The 21,004-nt window shown below is 46.7% G+C and overlaps 1 protein-coding gene across 4 annotated transcripts in view; it reads left to right on the top strand.

Annotated features, from left to right (window-relative positions):
* WASF3 (WASP family member 3) overlaps positions 1-21,004 on the top strand; it is a 730,276-nt gene that overhangs the window by 105,590 nt on the left and 603,682 nt on the right. For all 4 annotated transcript variants that reach the window (XM_069639295.1, XM_069639297.1, XM_069639294.1 and 1 more), the window contains one exon: positions 2,305-2,404. The gene's annotated coding sequence lies outside the window, so the exon portion shown is untranslated. The remainder of the gene's footprint in view (positions 1-2,304; positions 2,405-21,004) is intronic.

Here is a 21,004-nt window from a genome sequence, read left to right as displayed (position 1 = left end):
ACAATGCAGTGTTTTAGAGTAGCAATACTGTAAATATACTTTATGTAACACCTTAAATTTTTAGGAAAGGAATTGCAGGACTGTCTTAGTTCATACATACTGGTGTTTGCCAAACAGAATTTAGTTAGCTGTGTAAAAGTATAATTCTGATTACTTCTAGTTTGCAATTATTTGAAAATTAACTTTTCATCTAGAACTCCCAGACAGTCCTTTGGCACTTTTAATAGTGGAGGAAATGATTACTGCTGCACTTTTATCTCCATTAGCTCCTTTGAAATTTCAGTGAACAGATAAAAAAGTTAGAGAGAGCCCCGAGTACAAGAGGAATGCAGGGTGAGCTGTGCTTTCATTGAACAGAGTTATTTAAATAGCTGGCTGTGCTACACAAGTGTCTAATTTGCAATCCTATCGAATTGCATAGCAAATTGCTATGTGACACTACTTATTTTATGTCTTGCTTTAACAATACGCTCCCTTGCTCTGGTCAATGCTTTGAAGGATTCTCTTTTGCCTTCACCACTACTTGTGACCTGATAAAACGTCCTTTTAAGTTGGGTTTATATCCTCTCTGCTCACACTCCCATACGCTGCACTTTACGTTTTAGGCAATGCTTGTCCTGCCCAGCAATTTCCACTCCATATCTGCTGATGCCTTTGCCTCCTGCTTCTCTAAAATCCCAAAATATAGGACACTCTGTCCACCCTTTTTATATTCCCTCTCCTGGCCACCAACCTCCAACCCCACTGTTTTTTTTTCTTTTCCTGCCCCGGATCTCTGCAACTTCCCCAGCTGAGCTGACTCATCTAATGCTCATGTTCATCAGATGATGAAAGAGCTTGCTTCTGTTCTCATCTTTCCTCGATTTTTAATCTCTACCAACTGGCCTCTTCCAAGTCTATGCCAGGTGGCCACGATAATATTAATCTTGCTGACCAAGACCTCTCTCCTCCTTAGGATTCAAGTAAGAGGCCTCTTGCCTCTTACTGCTCTTTCTCCAGCTCTGGGAGCTATTTAATGCACACCCTTTCCTTGAATAAACATATGTAATCCTTTGGCATTTCCTAATACCTTTTTGCTGATGACATCAGAGATCGTCTTCACCTTCCCCTCTGTTCCCTCCTGTCATTTGGGCACTGCACTGGATAACACTATGCTGTCTGATGCTAAACTCCTCTTATACCAAAGCTTTCATTCTCCTGGCCACCAATGCCAACCCCAATCTCCCATCCCTTATCTCCATAGCCCAAGACTTGGAATCTTGGGGTCTTTGACAGTGATCTTAAACTAAATCACTTTTATCATTGCCAAAGCAGCAAGATTCGAACTTCTAAGTATCCAAAAGATCCACCAGCACCTCCACTCTGCTAAAGCTCTAATCGCTGCCCTTGTGCTCAGTAAACTAGACTACTGCATCCGCCTGGTCCTCATATCAATATCCATATGTACTAGCAGTTCTAGATCCATAGGGGGCCAGTTCTAGGATCCTCTCGAGCTTTGCAGCCATGAAGGGATAAGCAGAGTTAGAAAAGTGTGGGGAGGAATGCAGAGGGGAATACAAGGAAAGTGTGAAAAGGAAACCGGAGAGGGGAAAGACAGGCAGGGGTCAAAAGAAGATGAAAAGAATGCAAGTAAAGGTAACCTAAACCCTAGAATGATCAGGCCTAGTACTCCAAGAAACTACTCCATATCCTAGCAAACTTGTATTGGGGTCACACCTCGTCTACTAGATTATTGTCAAATGAAACCGACGGGGTGATGTTCACCCATTCATCAATCATGGGCCTCGGTCTCCTTTTCCAAAGCCTTAAAATTAGCCCATTCTGAGCCGAACCGCCCTCGGGGAAAATTGACCCAATTGTTTGTCCAGACACAACACCATCAGCCCACGAACTTCTCTGGGCTGCTCCCCGTGTGCAAGGTTGGATCTCCAAATCTTAGCCCAGAGTTACTTTGCCCTTGGGCAGTGATTAGACATATGAGAGCCGAACCTAAGAATACTTTGCATAGAATGTAAAAACATCTTTTGAAAATGGGAATATTGAGATGAAACTGTAATATCATTTACTAACAAGCCTTAAATAAGTGAATTGCTTCCTCAGTTCTATACATACACACAGTACAATATTTCTTACTCGCCAAGAGTCAATTATCACTAGCCGGTGGCTGGTGGCGAGTGCACATTATGAGTGCTGGCCTATTTAAACTGAATGCCAATCTTGGAGCTTTTTAGTTTCTCTAATACATATGTATTTCATGAAATGGAGATAAAATGGCAATTTTTCTTTTTTTGTTTTTCATTTTAGGCTTCACTGGTCCTCATGTTCCATGGCATCCCAGCGTGGATTGTGATTTATTTCTTCAGAATAGATCTACAGAAATCCTTGTGCACTAATTGATTGGCTGGTAAGACAACCTCTTTAAATACATTTTCAGCAAAGTTGGCACACGTTAATGTTTTGTAGAGCTTGTTGTCTGCACACACTTTCCTGAAGCATGATATATCTATTTAATACGCTTTTATGCTGGGCACAAAGATATATCATACATATTAAGAAAGCAAATTGATGTTTTTTCTGAGATCTGCTTAAAATGGTTCATATTATGGATTATTTGTTTGTTCGTCTAATGGTTCAGGCAGAAGTGGCCACAATTCAGCACTGAGAATATGGTGATTCAAAATAGTTATTGGTTCCCATATAAGTTGCCATTTCACAATAGGTACATTCTCTTTTAATTTTTTTTTAAAGGAAAATCTATGTTATCGGTGTCAGTGTGGCGTGTAGCTTCGAAGGCTAACATAAAGGACTTTCTTGCATTGAACTCAGCTTGCTTACAGAACTTTGAAGATTTTTCAAAAACTGTTTGAATTGTACAAGTGCATATAAGGGGAACCTGCCTACAGTTTAATACACACCCTTGAACTGTGATCACTTGTGTCTGTCTTTACTGTTGCCACCATGAGTTCCTTGCAGAGCATGATGTATGGCGTAGAGGGGTGGGAATCTGAACAGGTACCACCTGTCTGCAAGGCCCATGCGAAAGAAGCATTTGGAACAATATCCCTTCATCGGCCCAGAAAAATGATTTGTCATATACATCTATCACACAAAGGGTGAATCATGTGCTGTGATATAAGCAAAGAGAAGGATGGTGGTAATAAAGTGGCTGAAAAAGCCGAGCCTGTGCTATATTGCCAACAGTCACTCAGGACTGCAGTGGATTCCAAGACTGCTGTGCCCCTCTCTGGAGGCTTTCATATTCCTCTCTGCTCAGGTGGGCACTTTCTTCAGGTTTTTCCTCCTGGCGGGTGGATAGACATTTGTATAAGCAAAGCCCCAGTGATCCCAGAGAAGTCTGATGAAATCGCAGGAGGAGGTCTTTTGGCGGGCACTTATTCCTCAGGATGGAAATGTGGGGAGCCTCTCCTTCATGCTTGCTACTCATGTGCAATTTCAAACATTACAGGCCAAAAGCTGTGCTGCTACCGGCAGTCACTCATGGTAGAGTCATGTCAACGTTGGAACAAGAATACCCAACTCCCATTGTTTTTAAGGTGGAAAGCTCTCTTAGATAGCGATTATATTACTTGTTTGGCAAACTATGCCTGCTTGTCTTGTAGACCCGAAACTGCTTGAGTAACTGGGAGAATGTTGATGGTCAGAGATCCTTAGGAGTGCTTCCCTGGGCTTTGTCCACTATGCTCCTGAAGAACCTTTTTCATTTAAATATACTATTTAAAACCTCTGAATTCTGTACACCTCACTTTCGAGGGGATTGGGTCCTCTGACGTCACCACAGCTGTGCTGCTTTGGCAAATTTTCTGCATCAATGACGTCGATACGCTGCCCTCAAGGCAGCGTTCTAAGTAGGACGCACGACGGCCGTAGCCTCAGTTCTGTTTTTTCCGCGAACGTGTTCGCTTCGGAGATCTCGGTGCGCCTCGGTTCTTCTGAGTTGTTCTATCGGTTCTTCGAACCAGTTTGTTTAGGAAGATTTCCATGATGTCTTCGTCTTCTACTCCGCGGCCGGGTTTCAAGAAGTGTCGGGACTGCGGTTCCAAGATGTCACTGACGGACCCGCACAACGCCTGCCTCTGGTGCCTCAGTGAGGACCACGCCATGGATGGTTGTGACGATTGCCAGGCGTTAACTCCGAAGGCGTAAGTCCAGGGGGTCTCGGTCCCGGAGCGGGTCCCACCATTCCTTTGCCTCTTTGAGGCACTCACAGAAGCGCCGTCATCGGTCGCCTTCCCCGTCCTCGTCCGAGGACTGCGCCCGTCGGCGGGTTGCTTGTCCCACCATGCATTCCACTCCTGCGGAATGGGATTCATTCCGTAAGGAGATGATGGTGATTTTTCAGTCGTAGGGATCCGTTCCGTCTGCGCCGTCAAAAGATGCCCGCAGGGAACGTGCTAGAGATACCATTCGCACGCCTTCGGGCTCGAGTGGTAGTCGCGATCACTGGGAACCTTCGAGGTCCCGGTCGGACAAGGTGGATCGCTCTAGCCATGCCTGCTCCAGGTCCCGGTCCTCGAAGCCATCAAGACCGTCGGAGCCTGTGAGGTCTTCGAACAAGATGTCGACGCCTTCGGCACCGAGACCGTCAAAGGACACGCTCGGGGCTCTGCCCTCGGGGCCTGGTCGAAGCCATCAGCGCCATGCTGCTCGACGCCGATTCCGCCGATGCCTTTCGAGGAGAATTTTCCAAAGGTGCCCCGCCGACCGGTGGAAACCCAGAGGAAGGCTCTGGCCAAGTCCAAACACGTGCCCTCATCCAGGGATTTATTCCAACCTCTTGACTATATTTCTGAGGTGGATGAAGGGTCTGATGATGGTATAGTTCCTGATGACCTATTATCTGATCATAGCCAGTTAGAAGACCTGCGTCAGTCGTTGCACGACGCCAGTGGTCTGGACACCTCCCCGGAGGTTGAGTTTGGCAGGCCTGAGCCGGGTACGCATGCTGAATCCTCGTACCGGCGCCTCATGTCGAGGGTCACGGAATACTTAGGGTGGTCTGCGCCATCAGGAGATTTTCTGCAGGATGAGACCGACATCTTGGACCAAGGTCCACCAACTGACACGGTACTGCCATTCCACATGGTCTTGCAAAGAAGGGTGGCTGCGGCTTGGACGGCTCTAGAAAGTCTCCCGACAGTGGGCAAGTCTTTGCCGAAAAAATAACATCCTGCCAGTAGCGACCCCAGCTACTTGACTTCGCACCCCACTCTGGAGAGTTTGGGGGTGCAGGCGGCTACAGCCTAGGCAAAACAGGCATCGTACCCTACCATCCCTCCTGATAGGGACGACGAACGTTTTGATGGCTGGGCGAAGAAAGTGTTTTCTTCAGGGGGGTATGGCTTTACAGGCAGCCAACTCCGTGTGTGCCTTAGCACGTTTCACTCATACTCTGTGGAATTGTCTCTTTGGCGGCTGAACATATTCCCGAAGGGGAGGAACGGGATGGCTTTCTTGATCTTGTTCAGGATGGCAAGGATGCCATGTTTGAATCCGTTCAGTCGGGTCTCGACATGGCAGATTGTGTCAGCCAGTCCATGGCGGCGAGAACCGTAATGCGCAGATTTGCGTGGTTGCAGAAGTCGGGGTTTGCTCCTGATCTGCAAGCCTGGCTTCTCAACATGCCCATTGATGGTGAACATCTTTTTGGCAGCAAGTCTGACGAGAGCCTTGAGAGGTTGCAGACCTCCAAAGCTGCAACGAAGTCGTTGAGCGCTGCAGTTTGCCAACCTCCGCCTTTTCGTCCTAGGGGACAGCAATGGAGGGGAGGTTCCTTTCGGTACTACTCTTCCTTTGGTAGATTGAGAGGGGCTGCAAGTCAAAGGGGCCACGTAGGAGTGCCAGAGGTGGAAAACAAGGTACTCGAGGTGCCAGAGCCGCTCGGGCAGTTGCCTCTTTACCCTCAGGCACTGCCGCAGCCGCTTCAGCTCGGTCATGAGGCCATGTCCCATGGTTCGCCGGTTGAGGGAAGGCTGGCGCAGCATCTTGTAGAATGGTGTGCCATTACTTCAGATGTGTGGGTTCTGCAGATCATAGCCCGCGGCTACTGTCTTCCTTTCTGGCAGAGGCCTCACAACAATCCAACAGGGAATCTCTCTTTGAAGAGTCCGGATCCGCTCCTTGCGCAGGAAATCAAATCCCTGCTGGAGAAAGGCGCCATAGAACTGGTGCCTGTAGCGGAGAGGAACAAGGGGTCGTATTCCCCTTATTTTTTGATTTCGAAGAAAGACTGAGGATTGAGACCCATCATGGACTTGCGTGGTTTGAACAAGCTCCTCAGGAAGGACAAGTTCAAGATGGTTACTCTCTCTCAAGTCCTCTAGGCCCTTCAACTTCAGGACTGGTTGGTGTCTCTCGACCTCAACGACGCTTACTTTCATGTGCCGATCCATCCCAAGCACAAGAAGTACCTGAGGTTCGCGGTTGGCGATTTGCACTTTCAGTTTCGGGTCCTGCCGTTCGGATTGACCTCCGCCCGAGGGTTTTCACCAAGCTCATGGTGGTGGTAGCAGCGTATCTCAGGAAAGGGGGGATTCACGTCTACCCCTACCTGGACGATTGGTTGATCAGGGCGCGCTCTCCTGAGCAAGTCCTGGATTATCTCTCCGTCACCTGCCACTCCCTTCACAAGCTGGGCTTCTCCCTCAACTTAAAGAAGTCCCACTTGACGCCAACTCAGCGGCTCCAGTATATCGGAGCAGTGCTCGACACGTCCCTGGGGTAGTGGTTCCCTCCCTAGGTGAGAGCTCATCACATTCTGCAGATGGTGCGCAAGTTTCAACATGCCCAGAGTCTCCCGGCGTTCGAGTTCTTGAGGTTGCTCGGCCTCATGGCATCCTGCATTCTTCTGGTGCCAGAGGCCAGGTTGCGGATGACATCTCTGCAATGGGCCCTCAAGATGCAGTGGTCGCAGTCCTCGGGCAGGATGTCGGACCCCGTTCAGGTGCCGTCCTCGGTCGTCTAGTACCTTCTGTGGTGGGCCGTCGTAGGCAATCTGATGAAGGGGGGGCTCTTTTTTGGCTACCCTGGCCGCAAGTGACGATCGTGACGGACACATCCCTCACGGGATGGGGAGCTCATGCCAACAAGTTGAGTCAGCGGTCGTTGGTCTCCGTCAGAGTCCAGACTCCATATCAATCTGTTGGAGCTGAGGGCCGTCAGGCTTTCCCTGAAGGCTTTTCTGCCGACTGTGCGAGGGAAGAATGTCCTGATTCTGAAGGACAACACAGTGGCCATGCACTACCTCAACAAAAAGGGGGGGCAGGGTCACTTCCTCTGTGCATGGCCGCGATGCAGCTCTGGTTCTGGGCCATCCAGCAGGAAATTTCGATCTCGGCAGTTCATCTGGCCGGAGATGAAAATGAGACGGCGGATGCTCTGAGCAGTCAGAGCGCATTCTCTCACAAGTGGGAGCTGGCTCAGGAGATTCTCCTGGAGATCTTCGCCCTTTGGGCGACCCCACAAGTGGATCTCTTCGCCTCCAGTGTCAACCGGAAGTGCAAAAAGTTCTGCTCGTGGGAATTTCCTCCAAGAGGAGCCTTAGGGGACGCGTTCGTGGTGGAGTGGTCCTTCCCACTGCTGTACGCGTTTCCTGCAGTCCCCGTCATCCCGCAAGTGCTGCAGAGGTTCGGTTCCCGGATGATTCTCATTGCTCCGGCATGGGCCCAGAGAACGTGGTACCCGGACCTTCTCGACTTGTCCATCTGCCCTCCACGCCGTCTTCCCTACCGAGACAATCTGCTCTCACGGGAGGGAGGGGGTCTGGTTCTCCATCCAGAGGTCAGATCCCTCAACCTTCACGCTTGGCTTCTGAAAGGTTGAGTTATAAGGATTGGGACCTCCCTGAAGACATGAAGGAGGTGTTTATTGCAGGCCGTCTGGCCGAAAGCAAGTCCCTGTGCCGTTGCCGTTGGAGAAAGTTCTGCGACTGGTGCAGGGTTAAGAATGTGGATCCTTTTTCATGTTGACATTCCTATGGTTCTGTCTTTTTTTGCTTTCTTTAGCCCACAAGGGCCTGCAAGTGGGTACCATTAAAGGTTACGTGGTGGCACTGTCAATATTTAAGCGCTCGTCTGAGGAGTGTTCTTATTTCAAAATGCCTTTGATTTCTCAGTTTCTGAAAGGGCTCACTAATGTGTTTCCACCGTCACCTTTTCAGGTGCCCGGTTGGGATTTGAACCTTGTTCTAAAATTCCTAATGGGTGCTCCGTTTGAGCCTTTACATTCTTGTCTTTTGAGACTGTTAACCCTTAAAACTGTATTTTTAGTTGCGGTTACTTCCGCTCGCAGAGTGAGTGAGTTGCAGGCACTTTCTGTTAAGCCACCCTCCACTGTGTTTCATAAGGACAGGGTTGTCCTTAGGGTTCGTCCTTCCTTTCTTCCGAAAGTGGTGCTGGAATTTCTTTTAAGCCAGAAGGTCATTCTTCCGGCATTTTATTCTTCTCCGCATCCTGGTAAGGAAGAGGAGAGGCTCCATAGGTTGGATCCTAGGAGAGCTTTAAGTTTCTACATTTCACGCATGTCCCGGGTCAGAGTGGACGATCAGCTCTTTATAGGTTACGCTGGAAGGCGTTTGGGACCAGCTGTTACTAAGCAGACTTTGTCTAGATGGATTATCTTGGCAATTTCTGAATGTTACCGCTTGGCGGGTAAGGACCCCCCGGTAGGCTTACGGGCCCATTCTACTAGGGGTATGGCTTTCTCTACTGCCCTGCAGTGGGGTGTTCCTATTCGTAACATCTGTGAAGCAGCCACATGGGCTTCGGTCCATACTTTTGTAAAACACTACTCCCTAGATTCTATCCATGGGCAGGATCTGGCCTTTGGCAAGGCAGTCATTTACTCTGCAATTTATTTGGGCATTCATTTTTCATTTAAATATACTTTTTAAAACCTCTGACTACTGTACCCCTCACTGTCTAGTAGATCAGCTCCTGTTAGTTGTGACTTTCATCCATCTTTCCTGGTATGTTTCTGGCCATCTTCTGTTCAATGTATTTTTTGTTTTAACAGTTTGTGCTTCCTAATACTTTTTTCCTCACCATTTAAACTTGCCATTTTTTGGAAAATATCTACATTAACAATGTACAGACTGTACAGTGTTACATGCGAAAGGGTAATCATGAGGGCAAAATATTGTGACTTGCTATTCAATGTAAACTTTTCTTTTTTCAAACTCTTAGTGCCTTGGCAGCGGCAAATGGTCGCACAGGCTTGCAGTTTGCGACCCTGGACTAGTTTGATCCTGATTCCTTATTGCTCCTTGCCATCGCCGGCAGTGTTTTACCCTGAAAGCTGTATTTTACCCCCTTGTTTACTCCAGCGATTCACATATCGTTTTCTTTTAAATTGCTGTATGCATGTCTATTATGTGAAAGCAGACGTGTACATATAAGACGTGGTGTATCTGCTACTTCAGCAATGAATTTACAAGTAGGATTATGGGTGCTAAACTGTGCAGTCCAAAAATGAACATATGTTGGGTAGGGGTAAACATTGGAAACGTAATGTGCTTTGATAATTTTGTGCTAGAAAATTGTTTTTTATTTATTTACAGTTGGTATATGCTCAGCCCTATTCCGTGAAAAGATGTTTAGGATAAAACCCATCTGTCAACGTGTTTCATAGAATGAAGCGCTTTACATCGTGTTGCTCTGCCTGGGCCGTGGAAAGAGTATTCTATTTTTAAAAGAAAAAAACTCATTAGTTTACATGGTCGAGCGGGTTTCTTGTGGGGGTAACAGTCTTTATGTAACATGTTTTTAAAGGCGAATTAGCTGATGTTTCAAATAATACTGACTGCTGTTTCGAGCCCTGTACCTCTCATTCATGCAGGGCCATCTGGAAGCTACTTCGCTGCATGAGTAGCCTACACAGTAAGAGCAGGATTAACTTGTCAGCATCCTCTTTTGTTAATGCTTTAATCTAGTATCCATTTGTTCGTGCGCGAATGGTAGTGACTGCTGTTCACATGTATGAAGTTTTTAATTAGCAGTGTGTACATAATGTCCTTCTCAAACTACGGAATGGTATGGCTTAATTTTAATGGGGGCCCAACGTAAGTAAGATATGTTTTCTTCCAGCCTTATTCATTCACTACCTCTTTCATGCATTGTTGATGCGAATAACCTTTTGAAATTAAATATACATGAAATGTAATTACTGATGAAGCCTCTTCACTAGAGTGTTCATGCTCTGCCAGCTTCACTCCACCTGCTGCACTGTTGGGTGGGAATCTTGTTGTTCAGAAAAGGAATGTACCTCATTTGTTTTCTTTTGAGAGGAGGGAAAATGTAGGATTGTACATCCTCAAATACATGTACTCTTGCCCAAGCCCTGAAGTATTTTTGTGACGATGAATTGGGGTCACCTGAGTTTCATACCATGCTGCAGCTTTGCCGACTACACTAGCTCAGGGAAATGTGTAGTGTCGTACAACACTCTTCGTCATGGTGCAACCTTTCAGTGTCTTCAAGTTAGCAGTTGTATATAGAAGGCTTCTAAGCTGGTTTTAGATTTCGAAGGGTGTGGTGTCTGTTCTGACATCAGTACTGGACGACCGTGTATTGCTGGTAGGTAGAAATGGTGTGGTTGACCTGATTCTGCTTGACTTCAGCCATATTACGCTAATCGATTAATTGCAGGACGTAGTTTTCTGTGGCCAGGTTTTAGAGTGACTTGCATCATTTATCACTAATATGAAACCTTTTGTTTAATTGCCGACGTTTTAGAATTTGGTCATGGCGTTGACACCTACTGAGGCAAAACGAGTTGCTTGAGAGTGCTGATGAAGGGGAGGAGGATATTCGGATTTGCAAATATGCAGGTGTTAGGCTACAGCAAATCAGAGCAGCCATGTTGGAATGGAGACTTTGTCAGCCTAACGCAGTATGTGCTTCTCTATCTGAAACATCTAACAGTTATTTGTTTTTCCAAGATCATTATTATTTATGTAACCCCTTTGACCTTAGCAACTATATTAGGAAGTCTAATGACATCTACTGCCATGGTTTGTTTGTTGTAGGTAATGGACATAACTCCTCTGATGTTTGTTTCATTTTCATCCAAGGCAGTCATTGCTCACCCTTCGCCCCATAGTGCTGCAATGTTGGCCTCTGACAGTATAGTTTGGGACCACTAATCTTGTTTTCTTCTGCAAGTCTGGAAAGCAAATCAGCCCTCTGTTCCCCTGACAATATAATATTTCAAACTGGAACCTTGAAAAGAAATCGCACCCAACAAGCCTGACGATGTTGGGAACACTTCAGGGTTCGGGGAAACCCTAAATTCGTGTGGTGACGGGGCCCACAGCTCCAAGCCGCAGGAGTAGCACGAACCAAGCTCCCCCACAACGGTTTTGGAACCTGCAAGTCTAAGCTTACACAGGCCTCCGCAATCCCAGTAGGGAAGGAGGGTTAGGGTATCGATGGTTGGATGGGTACAGGGGTTCAAGGAAAACCGGGAAGAGAAGGGAGAAAGAATGGACAGGTAGGGGGAAGCACATCTTCATATACATCCTTGCACAGACACATGTCTCTGTACCCGACATCCCCCCCATTAAGCATAATGGTACTTTCATGAGACAAACAACATTACAGTAGAACACTTTAGATTCTGCTGGCTGGAATGTCCCTTGTTGCTCCTGTTAGCTCTCCGAATTGGTCCCAATCGGGCTGCTTTGTAGTAGCAGAGTAACGCTGCAAAAAAGCAGGTAAATATGTGCCTCTGAAACCAACCGCTGCACATTGCTTCACATGTGCATGTAACTAGTCTAAGGTTTGTAGGCAGAAGTATTAGTGGTTGCACACCGTTAATCCGTGTGCCTATCACAAGCAGTACTTCTGCCGTGACTGCCCATGGCTAATTGACATGCAACACAGTTCGGGTATGACCGCACATGGCTACTGGTGTGCGGCGCTAGTCTCTCTCGAGCATTGTGTAAGAAACGCTCCCAATTGCATCCACGGCTCTGTGACCATTTCCACTAATGACTATGGTGAGTTTCCAAGGTAGGTAGCGCGATGCAGGAGCGCTGGCTATTGCAGTAATGCGCTGCGGTTAGAGCGTGAGATTCAGTGTCTAATGAAATCATTACGAAGGTTGGTCTCTATGTATTCGTGTAGGTGCTTGGTTTCAGCCTCGCTTAAAGTATAGACGCGACTACACAAGACCACACCTGGCTCCATATCTATGCGATAATCGAATGAACGGTGCAGAGGTTGTGTTTCCGCTGCCCGTTTGATGAATATGTCACAAAAGTCATGATAATCCGGGTACAAGGCACTAAGATCTAAGGCAACAGTAAGGGCTTCCTGCGTGTTCACGCTCAGCACTGTGCGCTCCGGACCCGTCGGCACTATAACCTTAAAGCAGTTTTTTTGCACAATATGGTGAGTCCCAGCAGATCTTTCCCTCTGACCAATGTATCTGTGGGTGGTGTTTCTTGAGAAATGGGAGCCCTAAAATTACCCCAAACTGGTGCAGCAATGAGATCAAACTGGATCTCCTCCCAATGGTTTCCCCCACAGCTAAGCATCACTGTCTTGAGTTTTGTGTGTGATGGGACTGGAACAAAGCAGAGTGCCATCCTCTGGCTTTTGGCGGATGCTTGCAACTCACCGGAATCTAGCATAGCTGCATAATGGGGATCGATGAAATTTCCTGTAGCTCCGGAGTCAACCAACAAGGTAACAGTGACCTCTTGACCCAGAAAGCACAACCAACCGGGAAGGATAACGTGTGACGTGTAGTTGGTGCTACCAACAGCAGGGTGCCCACGAATGTCTAGGCTCGACAATGTGACCTACGACCGCCGAGGCGTTTCCCTGTGTCTTGGGCTTGGATGGGCATTCCCGCACAAAATAGCCTGTAGTACCGCAGTACATACACAGCCCCTCTTTCCGTTGCTGCTCCTTTTCTTTCCTGGTAAGTGGGCCTCTTGTGGACCCTATTTGCATGCTTTCCTTGCTGTAACGCTCACCTGACTCCCACGGAGGCGCTGGCCTGGTTCGCACTGCTGTGACCTCTTCTAAGTTGATGCTCAGGGTTCGAAAGAAGGACTGGACTGGGCCCCCAAATCCGGCTTGTCTGGCTCGCAGAAGTATCCTTCTGTAGGCGAAAATAGGGGATTAACTGTCTGCGGGGTAATGCAATCAGCCTCCCACTTTCCTCTCGCACCCTCCTCGAAACCCTTCTGTGATTCCTCGTAGCGTCTCACCTTAGGGTCTGGAAGGACAAGCTCTCCATCCTGCTTCTGATGCAGGGGCGCGTTGGCATCCAGTTACTTCACTGGATTTTCGGATTGGTGAGAACCAAACTTGCTTGGCTTCCAGGTAAGTTTTTTGATAAGAGGTTCCCCTTGTGTCCATGCATTAATGTACTAATGCTAGTGTCTTTTTCCCCATAGGGGCTGGGGTACGGAATGCCGGGGAACAGGCACCGACCCGAGATGAGAGGTGAAATCCTTGTAGAAATCAGGTAAGTCTTTAATGAGCGTTTTTTGGTAATGTCTTTTCATTCGCTCATTAACGCTGATGTCTTTTTTTCCCCTTAGGGGCTGGGATCCGGAAATGCCAGGATGCGGCGCGGACCCGAAATGAAGAGGGAATGAATCAACAGGTAAGTCTTAACATGCAGATTTAGCTTTCCTTATTCCCTTCTCTCTCTCACCTTTTTGTTCTGGTCTTTTTCTCCCTAGGTGCTGGGGAGTGACTGCGAATCGCGATGATCGCTGCTGAACATGGAGGCGCCCTGTAAAGGTGAGTGGAATGCGGCGCTGCAGCGATCGACGCAATGAGCTTTTAAATAAAAGTCTTCCTTTTCAGGATTGTCGGCGAGATGTCTCCGGGATGCGGATTTTAGCAGGTTAGGACTTTTCCTTCTTCTGGTCTCTTCTTCTCTTCCTTTGCAGGTGATCCAGGATGCTGGCAGGCGTGGCAGAAGTCAGGATGCAGGAGCAGACACGGTGCGCGTCCAGCTGCTAGATGCAGAACAACGCGAAGCACGTGTGGCTGTTCGGGTGGGATTTAAATAGCCTTGGAAGAAGTTCCAGGTATGTATCCTTCCCCGACCACGCCCAGATGCTAAATTAGTCCCACAGGTAAAGTAGTTCCTTTCAGGCCTCAAGGAGGCCGGGATCCTGCAGCATGGTCTGCATCAGGTAAGTGCACCCAAGCACTTCCATAATGAGCCTGGTGCCTATGGTGCCAGGACTGATGTCTTTTATGAGCCTGGCGCCATAGGCGCCAGGACACTGTCCAAAGGGCCCCTATATGGGGTTGCTGGGTCCTTCCTTGGGGACTGGATGTCCGCTTTCGGGGACGCAGGGCTTGAACCGCTCCCCGGGAGCGGGCATCATGACACTTGCTTCCCTGTTAATGCCACTGCTTCTCCAAGGTTCGTGGTTGACGTGTTTGGTTGAGCTGTGCTATGGGTCATGTGTCCCTACGTCTTATATCGCCCAGCCTTTTTGTCTCTCTATGCTCTAGGTGCGAGGCCAGGTCTATCATGGCTGGACATTCTGTGGGTTGGGGATCCACGTGCGCAATTAAATCCTTAAGGTCATGCTGGAGCCCCTGATAGAACAGTGACATCTTTTTTTTCTCTAGGCCAGTCTGCTTCTGCCACAAGGTGATTTAAGTGAGTAATGTAGGTAACCAGTTCCCTATTGCCCTGCTTCAGAGTCAGGAGTTTGAGGTCTTTGCTCATGGTCGCGGACTGTCTGTTAAATATTTTGCCAAACTCCTCAAGGAATCCATCCCAATCGTAAAGAATGCCATCGTCCCTCTGAACCAAGGGGTTTGCCCATGCCGCGGCATCTCCAATCAGATATGAGTTGACAAAAGCTGTTCTGGCCTGTGTCGCCCTAAATGGAGCAGTCTTCATGAAGAAATGCAACCGACGCTGTGTTAGAAAAGTTTAATATTTCTGTGGGTTCCCTGCATAAGGCTCAGGTGGGGCCAAGGGGACCGTGGCTTCGGGGGTGACCTGTACTCGAACCGGTGCTGATGTAAGGCTGGGTAATGGGGCAGCTTGCACAGTCAAACTATCCGCCTGGGTTGCTAATGTAGCATATTCTTGTCTAGTATCCGTTAACTCGGCCCGCAGGTCTTTTAGGGTTTTGGCAACCTCTTCCATTCTGGGTCATACCACTCAGGCTCCTGAAAACACACAGGCTTGTGCTTCTGACATGGTCCACAGCTCCAAGGCGCAGGAGTGGCATGAACCAATCTCCCCGACTACGGTTTTGGAACCTGCAAGTCTCTCAAGGGCGTTCCCAAGAGCATTGTGCAAGACTCACTCCCAATTGCATCCGCACCTCCTGAGTTTCCAAGGTTGGTAGCACAATGCGGAGCACTGGTTATTGCAGTAATGCGCTCTGGTTAGAGCAAAATCAAAAGCATGCAGCGCGACTTATCTCAGCTTGGAGCAGGGGGCCAGTGAACTGATGGGGATGGGGCCCCTACATGCCCCCCTGCTCCCGTGATGCAAATAAGGCGTTGCAGAACTTATCTTTAGTGAGCCAGGGGCCGGGATGTCTATCCAGTGCGGTGTGGACCCTTGCGTGTGATTCCAGGGCTGGAGCTGCTCTCTGCATGTCTTGTCGGGCCGGCGTCTAGAGCACAAACCCCATGGCTTGCGTTGCGTGCATGTGTGTAGATGAGCCACATCCAACATGGCCTTCAGATTGTAGTTTCTGGCCCAAGTGCTGCTGGGAAATGCAGTTTTATAGGCCTTAGCTCCGCAGGAAAGGCTGAGAAGCCTATGAATTGCTTTCTGGTTGCCTGTTTGCACTTCAGTGTGCCTCCACCACTGCTGGTGCAGGGCACAATCTGTCTTGATCCCCTCCCAGCCCTGACAGTGGTCATCCCAAATGTGTACTGGCCAAACCTAACCCTTATAGATAATTATGACACTGTGGGAATGCTTCTTTGATTGCCAACAGTTCCCCGTCAATGGTACAATGTTGAGCAAGAAAAAGATAGCAATAGGGTTTCCAATGAGATACACCCAGTCTCATTGAGATAGTGGAATTCCAGTAGCGGAGGCGGAAGCTTTGGTTTCTACTATGAAGGGTACTGATATATATGGATGCCGCAGAATAGGGTCGGATATAACATTCTCTTTTAACCAGGCAAATGCAGGTTCTTGTTCAGATCCCCATACACATTTTGAATCTTCCTTGGTGAAACAAATGGGTCTGCAGTAGATGAACTATTACAAATTAATTTCCTATAGAAATTCAAGTCTTCCCTTGGCTGAAATGTCCCTGAATCCACTTCAAATTGACACTTCTCATAAATTGTACCTATGCTTTTCCAAATTACATACTCAGTCTGGCATCACTAGATATTGGAAGAGGCCATATCTAGCATTAAAGGCAGTCTTCCATTCACCGGCAGGTCTGATTCTTACTATATTGATAGCGCCCACCTGCAAATCCCGTTTGGAAAAGATCTTAACTGTTTTTAATTAATCCATTAACGCTGAGATTAAGGGCAATGGATATTGATTGCGTATCTTAATTAAATTTATGACCATTATACCTAGGGTTGAATGAAATGGCAGGCCTTACTGGTGAAGTACTGTGCCTGATTTAGCCCTGCATCAAATTCTCCTACAAATATCGCCCTAGTACAAGCATTTATTTTAATAGTTTGTGCATAAATGCACGGCATGTGGCATTTTAATCTCCAGATCTTTCGTAGAGCAATAATACATTCTATTTGGGGGTAATAATTCTGCTTCCTTTTCCTAAAACATCCAGAAATTCTTCGGTATTGTATTGTAAACACTTCTCTAGATAAGATTTTGAAGTGGGAGTAATTTACTCCCTATTTTGAAACTTTGAGTAAATGCAATTTCAAGGAAGTAAACATGTGTTTTCTCCTTGGTAAGAGTGAAAATTGTGACATCCAGCCCACATGTGCAAAAAGTTAAATGTATGGAAATGATTCTCATGTATCAGCAGTTCACAGTGTGATAGAAAAGCAGTTTTCTCTCACAATTAAGATAAAGCACAGACTAATTCAGTCTATGCTTTATTTGTTGATTGTGAGAACTGCTTCACCTCAAATTCTTGAGCATTGTACCCCTCTGAAAGGTGTTGCGAAGCCTGTGATTGGTGTAATGACAAGTGTGCGCAAGGGCCTACCTTGCTGGCATTGACCAATTATAGTACCATTTACCACTTTGACTCAAGTTAAGGTAAGTGGGTGTCTAAAGCAGACATTCCTCCATGCTTCATATATGGTTTTTAGGTACAAGTATTTCACACCCTTTTTTATAATTAGAGTGGTAATTAAATTGTAAGAGTAAAAATGATTTGCCTACACCGAAGTGTAAAATGTATGCGATAGGAAACCAAAGACTAAACATGAAAATGAATACAACACATTGGCAACAAAACAGATTTGTGTAGTAAGATGCCTGGCTTCAAACAATGTATTACCTTTGTAGAAAACCTTCTCCTACACATTAATATTGATGAACACACTACATGAACGCATCTGAATGATAAACACAAACAACACAGGAACTCTGAAAAATACTTGTGTGTAATGCAACCATGCATTCACTTTAGCATAATTTGTTTGTTGCACAAGTATACTTTTCAGTGGTAACTAAGTTTTCCATTGTATAATTGATAGGACCCCAACATATTAGCAAAATAAATATGCATGCATAATGCTCCTCTCCAGGCATCTACAGACACAAAACACAGCAGAAGTTGAACAAAATAAACCATCCATTATCTCTTTCTGAAAGGTTAAATACACCTAGCTCAGAGAGCAAATGTCTTGTTTTTAGACTGCTTCTCTATAGCATAAAATTTCATCTAGGCAGATCAAAATCAAGATGTTCTGGTTTCTTTCAAATGGCCTGACCTTTGTACTGCCCTATGCGCTCAACTAGTTGGTAAATGATTTGCACAGAAAAATAAAAAGTGTTCTATTTACAATATGTTAATGCATAAAAAAGTCCTTATACAACCCTTATCTGGAGGCCTGATTGGAAAGGTAGGTATGGGTAAACCCCGTTAGTCTTTCTTACCGTCAAAATTATGATTCTCTTCCTGTCCAAGGGCCCCTCCCATAGTTTGCTAGCAGAACTGACCTGGTTGAGGGTTACAATGCTCAATCTACCAAACGGACACAAAAATCATCTGTTTCTTCCAGTCTATGTTGGGGCTGTGGCAACATAGCCATGATGTTCCTAAAATAACTGAGAAATCTGGAGAACACATAACCTCAATCTGGATTTCCTCCAAGTGACTAGCTTGTGTTACCATAACCAGGGCTGTTACCCACCAAATTGCTGCATTTTAGAACATTAGGTCCTGGTTTGCCATAGTAAAGACACATGTTTTCTTACCTGCACCCCTCCTTTTCTGCATGAGTTGGTGTCTTAGTGAGATTACCAATTTGCATGGCTTCTAATACTACTTCTACCGCCGTTATGCTGGTGTTTCCCAGGGATTTTGCCCAAACCTGATATTTTATATGTTCATTGTTTCCCTTTGTACCTCTCGCTTAGGCTTGCTGATCAATCTTTAAGGTCAGACTAGTTACTTCTGTGACCATGGTAGGACGATCGACTACCACGGATAAGAGGTCCCTTAATTCTTCTTTTATCCCAGTGCATAACACTGTGGCTACTGATGTGCCCATTAAGCTACAACTTGAACTTGTTGCAACCGAGCAATGTAGGCAACCAGTTTCATCAACACTTCTTTTGGTGCTACAAGCTCTGGGCATGGTCTGGGTAACCAATTGTTGTTCAATCATCGCCTTGAATTGGATGAGGAAGCTGTCGTTGTTGTAACCAACAACCATTATCTAGAATGAATGGCATTGTCCATACAAAGACATCTTTACGTAAGGAGGAAAACGTAAACATGATTTTTGCTTCTCCTGTGCCTTTGTTATAAAATGTAACAGGCACTGAGCCAAGGAACTATAAAAGGTTCTAGGTTCTCCTGAACTTTTTTCTGGATTCGTTAGTGTGAGTCCCTGCAGCACATTGTGTAATGGAGGGTAATCTTGCTTGTTGCAATGTACTACTATCTATTATCTATCTTTAAAAGGAGCATTAGCAGGAGCTGGAAGGCTGGTAGTAGTAGCAGAAGACCACAGGCTGGCAGTTCATGAGGAAGTGTGACCACTTAAGGGACTCCATAATGAGAGAAGAACAGATTTCACCTGCAGGTTTTGAATTGGTCCTGTGTTCACAAAACCTGTCAGGCTGTAGCTGCACTGAGACTTGGAGAAGTTAAAGGTTTCCCCTGGTGCGCCTAATTGCTGTGACGGCAGAGCTGAAGTCTTGCAGCTACCCAAGGCCCATGTGCAGAAGCAAGCCGAGGGAAGTAGGAGAGAAGGATACTTTCCATGTTCGAGGCCGGATCAGAGATATTTATTTATTGTATTTGTTGGTAGCGCCCAGACCGAGTTATCAAGGCACTAAGAGAGCGATACATAGTTGATTACACAAGGTGGTAGGAAACGATGAGATCCTTACTTTTACAAAGTCAGGTTCATCGTAGAGAGACCAGCAGTAGAGTTACATATATTTGTTGAACAGTGCAGTTTTTAATTTCTTACGGAACAGTGCCATATCATATCAGTGAGTAAGCCGGTTAATCTTGGATGTGCTAAGGGAGGGAGTTCCAGAGGGTGGGAGCAATAGACATCAAGCAGGAGCCCCCAGCTCTCTTTCTGGCAAATCTGGGTGTGAACAAGGCTGATGTGGTGGAGGAACAAAGATTATGAGTATTGTGTTTCTTGGTGATATGGCGCGTGATGTGGGAGGGGGGCTGTGTTGTGTAGGCAGCGGTAGGTCATAGTAAGGAGTTTGAATTCGATACGTACTTTGATGGGGAGCCAATGTGCCTCCCTTCTGATTTGTGAAATGTGAGTGTTTCAGACCCCAAACTGCTCTGTGTGCATTATTTTGAGCAGCTGGAGTTTGATGATGATTTTGGTTGAGATTCTGGCGAGGATGGCATTGCAATAGTCCAGTTTGCTGCCTGTGATGGCCCTGGCTAGGGTGAAACAGTTATTAGGGGTGAGGAATTACCTAGAGAGGTTAATACGTTTGGTAGAGTAGGCCGCAGAGGTGCAATTGCTTTGATGTATTTTTGCATATTTAGTTCTGCATCCAGATAAACAAATAGTGTTTTGACATGGGCGGAGACTGGGATGGTGTTTCCGTCGATGAAGGAGGCAAAGGCAGGACTAAGCTGTTTGATGCAGTGTGGGGAGCCCACAATAAGGAGCTCAGTTTTTTTGTCATTCAAGCAAAGATGGTGGGTAGCCATCCAGGCCTGTATAATGCTGAAGACGCAGTTGATGTTAATAGAATCTAGCTCGTGGTTACCAGTGATTTTGAGTAGGACCTGTGCATCATTGGCAAAATTAGTGTAGGGTATGTTGAGGCTGTCTATGTGGTCGAATAGGGACCTGGTGTACATGTTATAAAGGGTGGGGGAGAGGCGGGAGCCTTGTGGGATGCCGTGGAAGATGAGAATGAGGTCAGCTGATTCTGCAAAGACCCTAGAGGATCGGCCAGATGGAAAGGATTGGATCCACAAGGTGGCTTCTGGTGCGAGATTGAACGTTGTGGTGAGGTGTTTGCAGAGGATTTCATGATCAACAAGATCAAAGGCTGCAGAGAGGTCTAATAGGAGGAGGATTGCAAGTTTGCTGTTATCCCTGATTTGGTCGAGCTGGATCTTGAGGTCAAGGAGGATGGATTCCGTACTGTGTCTGGACCGGATTCTTTGAAGAGCTCTAAAGATGTTGGCTTTGGTGGCAATGAGGGCTGATTTATAGGTGTCAGCTGAGCACTGGAAGGCTGCTTTGATAGAGGGGGTGTGGTTTTTCCTCACAAGATGTCCGAGAGCGCGTTTCTTTTTTCGGAGGGAGGCTAGATCATCAGTGCACCAGTTTTGGGTGTTTCTTTTTTGCGGGAGGTGGTTTTGAGCAGAGCA

The sequence above is a fragment of the Ambystoma mexicanum genome, chromosome 7q (assembly GCF_040938575.1).
Source record: "Ambystoma mexicanum isolate Mex_15411 chromosome 7q, UKY_AmexF1_1, whole genome shotgun sequence".
Taxonomy (NCBI): Eukaryota; Metazoa; Chordata; class Amphibia; order Caudata; family Ambystomatidae; genus Ambystoma; species Ambystoma mexicanum.
Note: the sequence above shows the minus strand (reverse complement) of the source record. Positions and strands in the feature narration are given on the sequence as shown.